The sequence below is a fragment of the Esox lucius genome, chromosome 21, assembly GCF_011004845.1.
Source record: "Esox lucius isolate fEsoLuc1 chromosome 21, fEsoLuc1.pri, whole genome shotgun sequence".
Taxonomy (NCBI): domain Eukaryota; kingdom Metazoa; phylum Chordata; class Actinopteri; order Esociformes; family Esocidae; genus Esox; species Esox lucius.
The window spans coordinates 2,104,836-2,117,645 of NC_047589.1; the positions used below are offsets into that span (position 1 = coordinate 2,104,836).

The following is a 12,810-nucleotide window of genomic DNA, read 5'->3' on the forward strand; positions in this document are numbered from 1 at the left end:
ACAGACCGATGATGCCATCAGGACCACATAATCTGCAAATAGCAGCAATGAGATCCCCAGCCCACCGAACTGCAACCCCTCCCCAACCCGACTTCTCCTCGATATCCTGTCCATGAAAGTTACAAACAGGATTGGTGACAAAGCGCAGCCCTGGCGGAGGCCAACCCCCACCTGGAACGAGTCCGACTTACTACCGAGAACCCGAACACAGCTCTCACTTTGGACGTACAGGGATTGGATAGCCCTCAAAAGGGACCTCCTCACCCCATACTCTCGCAGCACCTCCCACAGTATCTCCTGGGGGACCCGGTCATACGACTTCTCCAGATCCACAAAACACATGTAGACAGGATGGGGATATTCCCAGGCCCCCTCCAGGATCCGTGCAAGAGCTGGAATTCCCATTGTTCCTCTTCAATCTGAGGTTCGACTATCTGCCGAACCCTCCTTTCCAGTACCTTTGAGTAGACTTTCCCAGGGAGGCTTAGAAGTGTGATACCCCTGTAATTGGCACACACCCTCTGGTACCCCTTTTTGAACAGGGGAACCACCACCCCGGTCCGCCACTCCTTTGGCACTTTCCCCGACTCCCACACAATGTTGAAGGGCCGTGTCATTCAAGACATCCCCTCCACACCCAAAGCTTTAAACATCTGGACAGATCTCGTCAATCCCCGGAGCTTTGCCACTGTGGAGTTATAAACCTATAAATCAATACATGGACTTGCTCTGAAATGATCCAGCCATACATACCTACACGTAACCTTAGATCGCAAGATGCAGGCCTTTTAATTGTACCTAGAATTTCTAAACAAACAGTTGGCGGCAGGGCCTTTTCTCATAGAGCTCCACTCCTGTGGAATGATCTGCCAATTAAGGTTAGAAATGCAAACTCAGTGCAAACTTTCAAGTGTCTACTAAAAACTCATCTCTACAGCACGGTTTATAATTAGGTGTAGCCTGGCCCGGGGGCGTGAAGGTGACCAGTAGGCTTGATACTGTCCACCCTTGCTGTCTTGCCAGGTGGGCTCTCGTCGCCACTGGGATGCCCTCCCTCCAATGCCCTTCGGGGGAAGAGTCACTGGCTTGTTGTTGACTCTCTATTGCGCACTTGTGCAGTTGGGCTGTACGCTGCTAGCAATACTCGGCCCTCATTCAGGGGGGTTGCGGTTGGTGGGTGTTCCTTTGGTTGATGCCTGGCAATGTGGTTGGATTGATTTCCTGCCTGTTGGGCCCTGTCCGGGGCCTCCCCCGGGTAGGGCCACAGTGTCACCGGACCCCCCCGTCTCAGTTTCCAAGGTGTTACGCTGCTATATTATTGTGCTGGGGGACATGAGGGATGTACTACTAACTTTTCTCAGTTTCCTCCAATTTAAAATTTTAGAAGGAGATGAGGTCCTGGTCCACACCTGCGGATTACCTGGTTTGGGGGGACCGTTGCTGTTCCTGTCCTTGTCCATCTGGTCATACTTCTGACCTAGTCTAAAATCAAATATACTCTGGATTTAGCCCAGAGAAATGTATTTATTATTCCAATTGGACTCTTAATATCTCACCCGGCACAGCCAGAAGAGGACTGGTCACCCCTCTGAGTCTGGGTCCTCTCTAGGTTTCTTCCTAAAATTCGACCTTCTCAGGGAGTTTTTCCTAGCCACTGAAATTCAACACTACTGTTGTTTGCTCCTTGGGGTTTAAGGCCGGGTGTCTCTGTAAAGCACTTTGTGACAACTGCTGTTGTAAAAAGCGCTTTATAAAAAATTTTGATTGATTGATTGATTGGAGTTGTTTGACTACCTCAGTGAAGTCTGCCAAGGAGATTGACGATGCTTCCCCATCAGCCTCCAGCTGTTAGCGGGATTTAGGAGTTCCTCAAAGTGTTCCTTCCATCGCCCAATTACCTCCTCAGTTGAGGTCAACAGTGTCCCATCCTTACTGTACACAGCTTGGATGATTCTCCATTTTCCCCTCCTGAGGTTGGGGACGGTTTTCCAGAAGCACCTTGGTGCCGACCGAAAGTCCTTCTCCATGTTCACCAGGGTATTCGAGGGTTACCGCCCCTTGATGCACCTAAGACGTTAAACCACAGCTCCCCGCCGCAGCTTCAGCAATGGAGGCTTTGAATATCGACCACTCAGGTTCAATGCCCCCAACCTCCACCGGAGGTGTTAGTTGAAGATCTTTCGGACCGGGGCCTCCTCCAGACCCGTTTGGCCTTTCCCGGTCTGTCCAGAGTCTTCCCCTGACCCAACTCACCACCAGATGGTGATTGCTTGACAGCTCTACCCCTCTCTCTACCCGAGTGTCCAAAACATGCAGCCTCAGATCCGATGACACGATCACAAAATCTCCTGTAAATCACAAATGGTGGTTGTGTTGCGAATACATGTTGCCTCACAATATAGTGACAGAGAGGTTTTTTTGAGTTTGTGGAAGTCCAAGATAAAACTGGACTCGGGTGTGCTGGAACCACTGAAGCTGGGAGAAAAGCTGATCGCTCAGACTTATGATGGTGCAGCTGTAATGAGTGGAAATGTCTGAGGGGTACAGACGCTAATGAAAGAGACATACCCACATGACCAGTTTGTTCACTGCTATGCTGACCAGCTGAACCTGACCTTGCAGCAACTTTGTTCAGCAAGGATGAGCATCCTGAAGGTGTTTTTTTTGCCACCTTTTTATCTGGCGCTCCAAAACATGTTGCAGCACTTGCTCAGGCAACACAGATACTCATTCCAAGGCCACCCGCTGTACGATGGAACTTTAAAAGTAGAACTGTCAATGCAGTTTGGGAAAACCGTGCTGTGCTGCTCCTGTGTATGGAGGACATACGCACACAACCAGGATGAGATTAGGCCACCATAAGTAAGGCATTCGGCCTGTCAGAAAAATTCTGGGACCGAGCCTTTCTGCAGCTGCTAGAATTTTTTTTCTTCCTTATGCCAGAAGTTGATGTTTTATACAACACTTTGTGCTCTGCGCTCACCTGTTTCAAGAAGAATGTCCAGAATATGCGGAAGCAAACGGATTAATGGGCTGCCACCGTTCATGATGGAACAGATTAGCCAACACAGCACCGGTGATGGAGGCATCCGACACGGTCATCTCCCAGGTGGAGCAGAGGTTTCCACAAAGTGACCACCTGTTCGCTGCCAAGCTGGCTGACAGCTTGTTCTTCCCAGAATTTGTCCTGTCACTCCCTACATCTGAGCTTGACTGTGCTGTGAAACTATGGACCCTAGGAAATGAAGAAAAGTTGAAGTCTGAGCTGACCACTCTACCGCCACACTGAGCTTCACACTGGTAAGACAGCCCTGTCTCTGTTAAGATCCATCAATGAGAACTACCTAGAGGAGGCTTTTGCTGAGACTCTCTGCTGAAAATTATCATAACAACACCTATGACGACATTCGAGTCAGAGAGGAACTTTTCCACCTTGAAGAGGGTACAAACCTTCACTCGCAATACTTTGGAAAAAACGCGACTCAACGCATTGGCCTTGTTGTCCATCGAAAGCCAGCTGATTCAGCAGCTATATGACTTCATTCCCAAAGTCATCGAAAAGTTTGCCCAGAGGAAGAACCGCCACCTTTCTCTTCAAGTGAAACCTCAGTCTTGGTGAGTGAAAGCATATTTTATCATCCTGCCTTTGTGCTGCTGGTCCGTACATTGGTCATATTTTTGTGCTGGATCGATTGAAATAGATGGTGACAGTGTGTCCATGCTTATCTATTAAGGTTGTTGTCATAGAATGGATCTGTATCCCTAAAAAGTTGTATTTCCACTTCGTTGTGGCCTTCAGTGGTGTTGAAATCATTGCTGTTCGCGTATGGCCCTGTAGGCACATTGGTTCTGAGCTTGGTTGCATTCCTAATTTAGGTTTGTGAGAGAGAAGGAGAGCAATTACACAAGAAGGTCTCTCTCTCTCTCTAGTTTGTGTACTACAACACCTGGAAGCAAGCTGCTCTGTCTTTAGAAGTGTTTTGTGCAGCCACGCTGTTTGTTGATGTGTTAAATAAACACATCAGTTGCAAGAGGGAGCTTTACTGGTATGTATCCTATATTTTGAAATGGTTTGTGCCCCACCACTTTTTTTACATATAAAAACGCCACTGGTTATAAAGCCATCACGGAATTAGGATATTTTAAAAATACTCACTTTAACTCATTTTAATACATTGGGATGAGTGAGAGGCATGATCAGAACAATGTATAGGCCCTATTTGTATAGTTTGACAGATTTGAGACATACAACTGGACATTTGAACTGTAAATGTTTGTCTTAAAATAGCAAAAGATAGGGAAATGTGTGTTATAAGAGCTTGTATGTGTTGACTGACACGATCGTGCCGTTCGCTTGCCAGACTCCAACCTTTATACTAATAATCTGAATTATTATGTTTAAGTAGGCAAACTGATTCTAAAATCAACTCCTAATAGGCCTACATTTTATACAAATATGATTATAGCGAAGTTGGCACACCAGTAAAAATAATTATTTTGATTTGGTTTTGTCTTGATCTGCAACACAACCAGGAGGCCTTTGGACAGGGGCAGCAATGAGTCTCTTGAGCCTGGTACTTGGGAGGTGTGGGCAAACATGTCCTCCCAAGTTTAAATGGAGTAGGAGACAATATAGTGAAGGGGTATTGTTGAGTGGTTTGAAAGGTTTACGACTAGTTACCCGGAAACCGCTATGGAAATGAGTGCAAGGGAACATTAAACTTGGTGATTAATAATTAGAAATGTATAATTTGTGTCCATATTCTTAGTAAATGTTATCTTAGATGACCATATGCTGGAAGTCCTTAGTAAAGATTAGCTACACCTTCCGTCACAACCCCATGTGTTTCTGGGCACTGGTCAGAAACCCAGATCTCAGGGATGCCCACAATGGCATGTGTCCTTGGGACCAACCTAGACCCAGATCTCAGGGATGCCCACTATGGCATGTGTCCCTGAGACCACTCAGACTGTTCAGAGACCCAGAACTCAGGGATTTCAAGTCTGGTCACTTGGACTTACGTGTGTGTGTGATTATCAGTAGCCTTACAAGCTTGAGTATGAAGATGAACGAGGAGTGCCGTAGTAATCTATATTCCAAAGTAATACAATTTATTCCAATCAAGTAATAAAGTTACAAAACAAAATATAGTTACTTACCATCCCGATTTAATGTTATCCCAACTAGTCTAAAAGTCTACTAAGTATACCATAAGAAACACTATAGCATGAAGGTGTGCTAGGATTATGGGCTGAAATATGTGCCACCAGAAACTGAATTTGAATCATTTATATTTGAATTTGAATTGCTAAACTTGAATATTTGCATTGAAAAACTGAATTTGAATCACATAATTTGAAATTGTATTGTTTAATTTGAATAATTGCATTGAAAAACTGAATCTGAATTGTATAATTTGAAATTGAATTTATTCATTTGGAAGTCCAATAAAATGTGATCCTCACTGAAAATTAAACTCTCTATATATCTTCACATTCACTTCTCACAATTCAGATTCAGTTCTCAAATTCAATTTCAAGTTACTGAGACAGACATCCGGGTAGTTGGAGGATGAAGGAAGAGCAATCGAGCGCAGATCGATAGATAGCGTTCATTGGCGCACAGGACTCCTCTTGGGCCAATCAGCACCTACGTTTTGGAGCATAGTACATGAAACAAGGAAGAAGCTCTTGCCTTGCCAGTGGCCGGCCTTGACCCAGAACGCCCAGTCTGGTGTGACCGCCATGGATTCGGCTGGGACAAATACGGTAATTACAATTTCACATATCTACGATCTAACGATCTTTTGTTTAAATGTTGTTAATGATATAGCTGTTTTTATAGAAACAGGGGAAATTAAATCTTTCTCTCGACGTTGCAAACACAGTAGCTATTATCCCACGTTTTTATGGTAGCCTACTAGCTCTGGTAACATCTTTGCCTGGTGTTTATTATTTCTAAGCGTTTGCCTCTTCCTCCGGTGAAAATGTTGCTGCAAACGTAGCTAGTGCTAGCCGCCACCAAGTAGACTGGTCATCTCTTCAACATGATTATTTCCGATAACTACTCCATGTGATTGTCATTGACACCATCAGGGTACTGCTTACTGAGAGGGAGGGAGAGTACGTAGTAAGCGTGTCTGTGTCGCTGTGTTTGGCAGGTGTTAGGATAATGTAAGGCCATAAACCTCCGGGCAATTACACCATAGCACTAGCCCTACTCATTTGAATTGAATGCATAGCTAATTCCGGTTGACTTGAACACAAAAATAGCACATTTACTCTTTGAAAGAAAGCTGGCTGTTCTCCGTATTTGCAGGGAAAATAAAAAGGGGTGGTTTTTAAAACTAGCAATCCAGTAGTGCTTTCATTATTTTGTTGAGAGCATTATCTAGCTAGCGCTACAGTAAATATGGGCTAGTAGCTATAAAACCGTGCTTGCCACTATATAATAACATCATACTTGGTCAACTACTGTTGTAAAAAGGGCTTTATAAATTAAATACAATTTATTGATCTGTGAAGAGAATGGGGTGCCAATGGTGGACTTGCCAATTCTGGTGTACTCTGTTGAATGCCAATCGAGCTGCACGGTGCTGGGCTGTGACCACAGGTTCCACTAGAGGACGTAGAGCCCTCATACCACCCTCATGGAGTCCCTCATACTGCCTCATGCTACCAGTACTGACAAGGACACTAGCAAAACGCAAAACTAGAGAAAAATCGGTCAGGAAGGATAAGAGGAGAGCAATTATCTGTGGCCACCACCTGCAAAATCATTCCCTTTTTGAGGGTTGTCTTGCTGTTGCCTCTTTAGTGCACCTGTTGTCACTTTCATTTGCACCAAAATAGGTGACATTGATTCACAATCGCTTATGCTTTCTAACTGGACAGATTGATTCCCCTGAAGTTTAGTTGACTTGGTGTTATATTGTGATGATTTCGTGTTCCCTTAATTTTGTTGAGCAGTGTTTATACACCATGAAATAATTAAATATAAAAGGAAATATATCATTAAATGAGAAATAAAATAATTAATGAAAAACGTAACATATTTAATGGTGTTTTTCTACATTTAACAATGTATTTCACAATTTCATAGTTCACAATGTATTTATTTCATGGCTGCAGTCATTGTGAAATCTGTCATTTTTGAATCCGTCATTGACTCTGTCACTTTTACCCATCAAAGTTGGAAGGGCGATTCAGTAGATTCAAATAAAAACCAATTATATTTAGATACAATGATATGATGATGCATGGACAAAGGGTATATAAGGCATCATAAACAAAACAGACTGTAATTAAAACCATCTTATGGAATTTTGGGAGATACTTTCTTTCAATTGGATGTAATATGTTAATGTAAGAGAAATGGTCAGAAAGGTTGATGCTGTCATACTAATGCACAAACATGTTTTATAAATTGAAGAATATTCTATAGTAACATTTTCATATTTAGTCACACAATGTTATTGTCTGTTTGCATTCCAAGCACATCTTAGTAATAATAATAAATAGTTACAAAATATTTAAATATCATCAGATTAAAAAATATTTTCAACATTCTGTTGGACAGAGACAGAGTAACAGATAAAGACCCTGTACACAATTGTTAAGCAAAGCCAGGTTTTCAGTCTAATGTGCTGATAGCCCTTTCTGTTATTGTATATGATAACTAATTCACTTCACTATTGTTGGTCTATCACTTGTAATTTTCTTTCTCATATGAACCCATATGCTCACTGCACACAGATGTAGCTTAGCTGGCCATTCCCTAATGGAATCCAGACAGCATGTTAGATACCATCTCAAGTCACACTGCCAAGCCTTGATAACGTGAAGCTCACTTCCTCTCCAGAATTGCTGTGTGTCCAGGAGAACCCTGTAGGATGTTACATATTAATACTTCCCGACATTTCCCATGATAAGCAGCTTGGAAATAAATATTTATGGTTGTAAATCCACTCGACTCGAGATTTACCCTGAGAATTTACAGGCGTATGATTCAATGTTGAAAGTCTTCTACTTTCAGTAAACTGATAATAAGGAAATCTAATGATGAGAATCTGTCTGAACGGCAGTTGCAAATCTTTCCAAATGTCAGTATGCCTTATGGGAACGCACTGATAATGTTTTTTTTTCACATTAGTCTCTTTGTGTTTCTCTTTATTGGAAAATAACCCCTCATTAATCTTTTCAGCATTATAAGACCTATTGGGTCCCTACTTGTGAACTTTTGAATGCAACATTGGTTTACATTTTTGTCTGAAATATATAGCTGCAAGTTTTTCTCATTGTTTTTTTCAAATCTATTGCGGATATTGGTTTGATAAAAAGCCAATAACCTTTACATCATCCACAGAAAACGAGATGAAATGACAAACTGGTAATGTTGTATGGAGGAGTATTTTTTTGTATGTAGCACAAAATAATAGCTATTTACACACAATTCAGATTATAGCAAAGACAGTGATTCTAACTTTTGAAAGGAATATGGCTATGTAAGAGAAACAGAAAAAAAAAGATTGCTTTTGTCATACAAGGACAAAACTGATGTGTGTATTAAGTGAAGAAAACCCTAAAGTACTGAGAAAAGGATTTTCTTTTTGAAGTGTTCAAGTCCTCTGTGTTCTCGGATCAAGGGCATATTTTTCAAAAGAAAAACTTACATAACTGACTTTCAAAATGGCTATATGCCACAAAAGAAATTATTTGTATAACAGTTATATTCATGCCTCTGTTCTGTTCTAGTTTTTACCTTGCAAATAAAGCATTTGCTAAAAGCAAAAGTGACATTGCAGCATGACCTCTGTGTAGCGCAACTGATCGTTCTTTTCAAAACTTTTGGCCTGGTGTTGTTAATTGGTCCCTGATCTACAGACTGGCTTAACCTTTGAAGTAGGCTATTGATATCACAATACAATCTCAGCAAATGTTCAAACAGTAAACCAAATAAAAATGTTACCTTCTGTTGTGGAAATTCTAATGAGAAAAGGTAGAGACATTTTTCTTAAAACAATTAAAGCTTTATTAAACATTTGAAAACCTGGAACACTCTCAGCAGAGACAAAACTCCCTGTTCAAGGTTGAGATCAGGCCTATACAGTGGGGAGAACAAGTATTTGATACACTGCCGATTTTTGCAGGTTTTCCTACTTACAAAGCATGTAGAGGTCTGTCATTTATCATAGGTGCACTTCAATTGTGAGAGACGGAATCTAAAACAAAAATCCAGAAAATCACAGTAGTCTGAGATGACAGTGGAGATACGTAAGAATTACGTAAGCGGGTATGAGTGTATTGTTGGAGGGTGGATAGTGGGTAGCAGGGGTACGAAGTCCGGCAGGCAAGAATGGTCAGAAGGTCAGGCAGGGTTCAGTCAACAGAGCGGGGAGTCAGTCCAGGCGAAGGTTGATAACGGGAAGGCAGATAGGTGATCCATGTAGTTGGGAGGGAGGTGCAGGACGGGTCTCGGAACAAGGGTCTGGAAACGAACGGAAAAACAGTGAGCAGAAGATAACAAAAACAGGATACTTGGGGAATTCGGATAGCTTGTAATAATTATGTGGCTGTACAATTATCCGGCAGGGACTGAAAGCAGACCTCTCCCATTTATAGAGAGAGTGGCAATCAGCCCCCCAGGTGTGTAGACTGGTGCAGGTTCTCAGGATCAGCGGTGATTATGGGTGCTCTGGTGCAGGGAACAAGGAGACTGGTACTTGGGGAGATGTAATGACAGACAAACATAGAAACGAACAAAACGCACACATAAGGAACCAGAGGCAGGGAGTGACACAAAAGGAAAGGGAAAAACACACCCCGAAGGGCTCAGGAGGGCTGAGTCCTGACAATCTTCAATGCTCTTACTGAGGGAAGGAGGTTGTTGGCCAGGATCTCACAATACATAGCTCCATCTATACTCCCCTCAATATGGTGCAGTCGTCCTGTCCCCTTTGCAGAAAAGCATCCCCAAAGAATGATGTTTCCACCTCCACGCTTCACGTTGGGATGGTGTTCTTGGGGTTGTACTCATCCTTCTTCCAAACACGGCGAGTGGTGTTTAGACCAAAAAGCTCTATTTTTGTCTCATCAGACCACATGAACTTCTCCCATTCCTCCTCTGGATCATCCAGATTGTCATTGGCAAACTTCAGACAGGCCTGGACATGCGCTGGCTTGAGCAGAGGGGGACCTTGCGTGCACTGCAATATTTAAATCCATCAACCCATCGGGTGTTACTAATGGTTTTCTTTGAGACTGTGGTCCCAGCTCTCTTCAGATCATTGACCAGGTCCTGCCGTGTAGTTCTTGGCTGATCCCTCACCTTCCTCATGATCATTGATGCCCCACGAGGTGAGATCTTGCATGGAGCCCCAGACCGAGGGAGATTGACCGTCATCTTGAACTTCCTCCATTTTCTAATAATTGTGCCAACAGTTGTTGCCTTCTCACCAAGCTGCTTGCCTTTTGTCCTGTAGCCCATCCCAGCCTTGTGCAGGTCTACAATTTTATCCCTGATGTCCTTACACAGGTCTTACACAGGTCTGGTCTTGGCCATTGTGGAGAGGTTGGAGTCTGTTTGATTGAGTATGTGGACAGGTGTCTTTTATACAGGTAACGAATTCAAACAGGTGCAGTTAATACAGGTAATGAGTGGAGAACAGTCTCTCACAGTTGAAGAGTACCTATGATAAAAATTTCAGACTTCTACATGCTTTGTAAGTGGGAAAACCTGCAAAATCGGCAATGTATCAAATACTTGTTCTCCCCACTGTATACATTCAGTACAGCCCACCACACCTTAAAATCTATCCTTAAATATTAGGTCATTTAAAAATGTATTTTAGGCTGTGGAGATTTTCTTTGGTTTTAAGTGGGGGACATCCTAATCAGTGGCAATTGTAGGAGTTTTGAGATGGTGGGGCCGTGTGCAGGCTGTAATTATTACAGAGGGGCCAACATCTGCCAGAAAGGGTCCAATGTTTTTAAGATATAATTGAAGTAGATTATGATAGAAGTAAATTACAAAGTATGACCCTAACCACCATCTGCTACCATTTGATTTTGAGTAACTGAAAGCAAATAAATAATAAAAGTATGGCATTATAATATATTCCTGCGCATTGGTCCAGTAAGTAAATCAGGGATGAGAATATAAAAAAAAATGGGACCCAAGTGTTTGGCTGTGTTACGAATCAGCCGTTTCTTATAGTGGTTGAAATAATGATCGCGTACTCGGTCGTCTAGGGAGTTATTCAATAATTGATTGCAATATTTGATAGTCTATTGTTCATGACTTTACAGACTCCATCTTCATACTCGGTCATACAAACTCGATCTCATCTAACTCAATCTCAAAGTAACTTCCGGTTGTCCTCTACTTTATAGACATCCCAACCTGGAATACACATCACCGAACTGTAAGCCCATTGGCTCATTACTGCATGCTTTGACTGAACGTGACTTCCTGTGTACGGATAAACAGATGTTCTGTTTTCAACTAAACACACACTTCAACAGCTGCATTTGATTAATTTAAAAAGTTTTACACAGACACAGAGGATTTCAGAGATGTAATTGACTTAATTTTAAATGCACATTGAGTGGATACCTGGTTGTTATGCACGATTCTCCAACCCATATAGAAGTAAAAAATCTTTTTAAAAACAGATGTGCATTGTTCACTCTTGCCCATGGAAAACGCTATTTAACTTTGTGCCATGTTTTGCACTGCATAGAAATTCACTGCTGTTTTTTGACAGTTGCCCTGTGCAATTGTTTGTGTGTCATCAAAGTGTTATTCATGTTAATGACGATTAAATGCACGCATGTAGCATTGGCTCAAATGATCATGCTTAAATTATCTACCTAAAAGATCTACTATATGAATGTATGTATAAGGGCTCAACAATTACGATGGCCCGTTGGCTCCGGGCCAGTAAAAATCAAGTTGGGAACCCAAATGCGAAAAAAAAGAATAATTGCATTATAAACTCGACATCCTCCAGTTGTTTCGTAATCTGGCACACAGATTTTCTAACACAGACAGCTGCAAACATGTTCCTAGAGCTGCCAACCACATCGCTGCCCCAAATTTGGCAGGCATTGTCACACCCTCCACATATGCCTCCTCATAGCCCGTGCCAGGCTGTGTATGTTTGGGCACCGGATCCGGGCTCCTGCAATCCAGTTCCTTCTTTCCTCCATTAATTCTCAAGTCTCCACACCTGCGGTTCATCCCCTCATCAGCTTGCCGTCAAATACCCTGGTTTCCCGCCCGCTCATCGCTAGATTGTTATTGTTCACTACTCTGTAGTAACGTTCACGGGCCGCTCTGTATCTTAGTCTGAGTAAACCTGTTTGAGTTGTTCTTCCCTACTAACTATTTCTTCTCTGTTCAAAGATCCACCTTATCCTGCCTCCAAACCTGTCCACCTGCCAGCCTACCTGCCCTGCCCACGCTGCCTGTCTACCCTGCTGCCCTGTCTGCCTCGCCCTGTCTGCCTCGCTCTGCCTACCTACCAGTCCCGCCCTCACCCCTCTGGCCCTGTCTCAATCCTTCCACCCCAACCTATATTAAAACACCCCTTGAGTTTCATTGCTTGTGTCTGGAGATGTGCACTTGGGTCCATTAGCAGCTGCCCCCGTAACAAATATGAGTGGTAACATGTTGTGAGAGAATACCTTCTAGAGAACAATGATGACATTACCCTCTCTGACTTGGAAGATGAATCGGAAAAAACTATGAGGAAATCCCAGACATGGAAACTGTTCAAAATGTTGTCAGAGAACCAGACATTGCCGATT

The 12,810-nt window shown here is 42.7% G+C and overlaps 1 long non-coding RNA gene across 1 annotated transcript; it reads left to right on the top strand.

Moving 5' to 3' along the window:
- The first annotated feature begins 5,731 nt into the window (after positions 1-5,731).
- Positions 5,732-12,601, top strand: LOC109615317. Its single transcript, XR_002196303.3, has 2 exons — positions 5,732-5,769; positions 12,407-12,601. It is a non-coding gene; the product is annotated as an uncharacterized LOC109615317 (long non-coding RNA).
- The last annotated feature ends 209 nt before the right edge of the window (positions 12,602-12,810 follow it).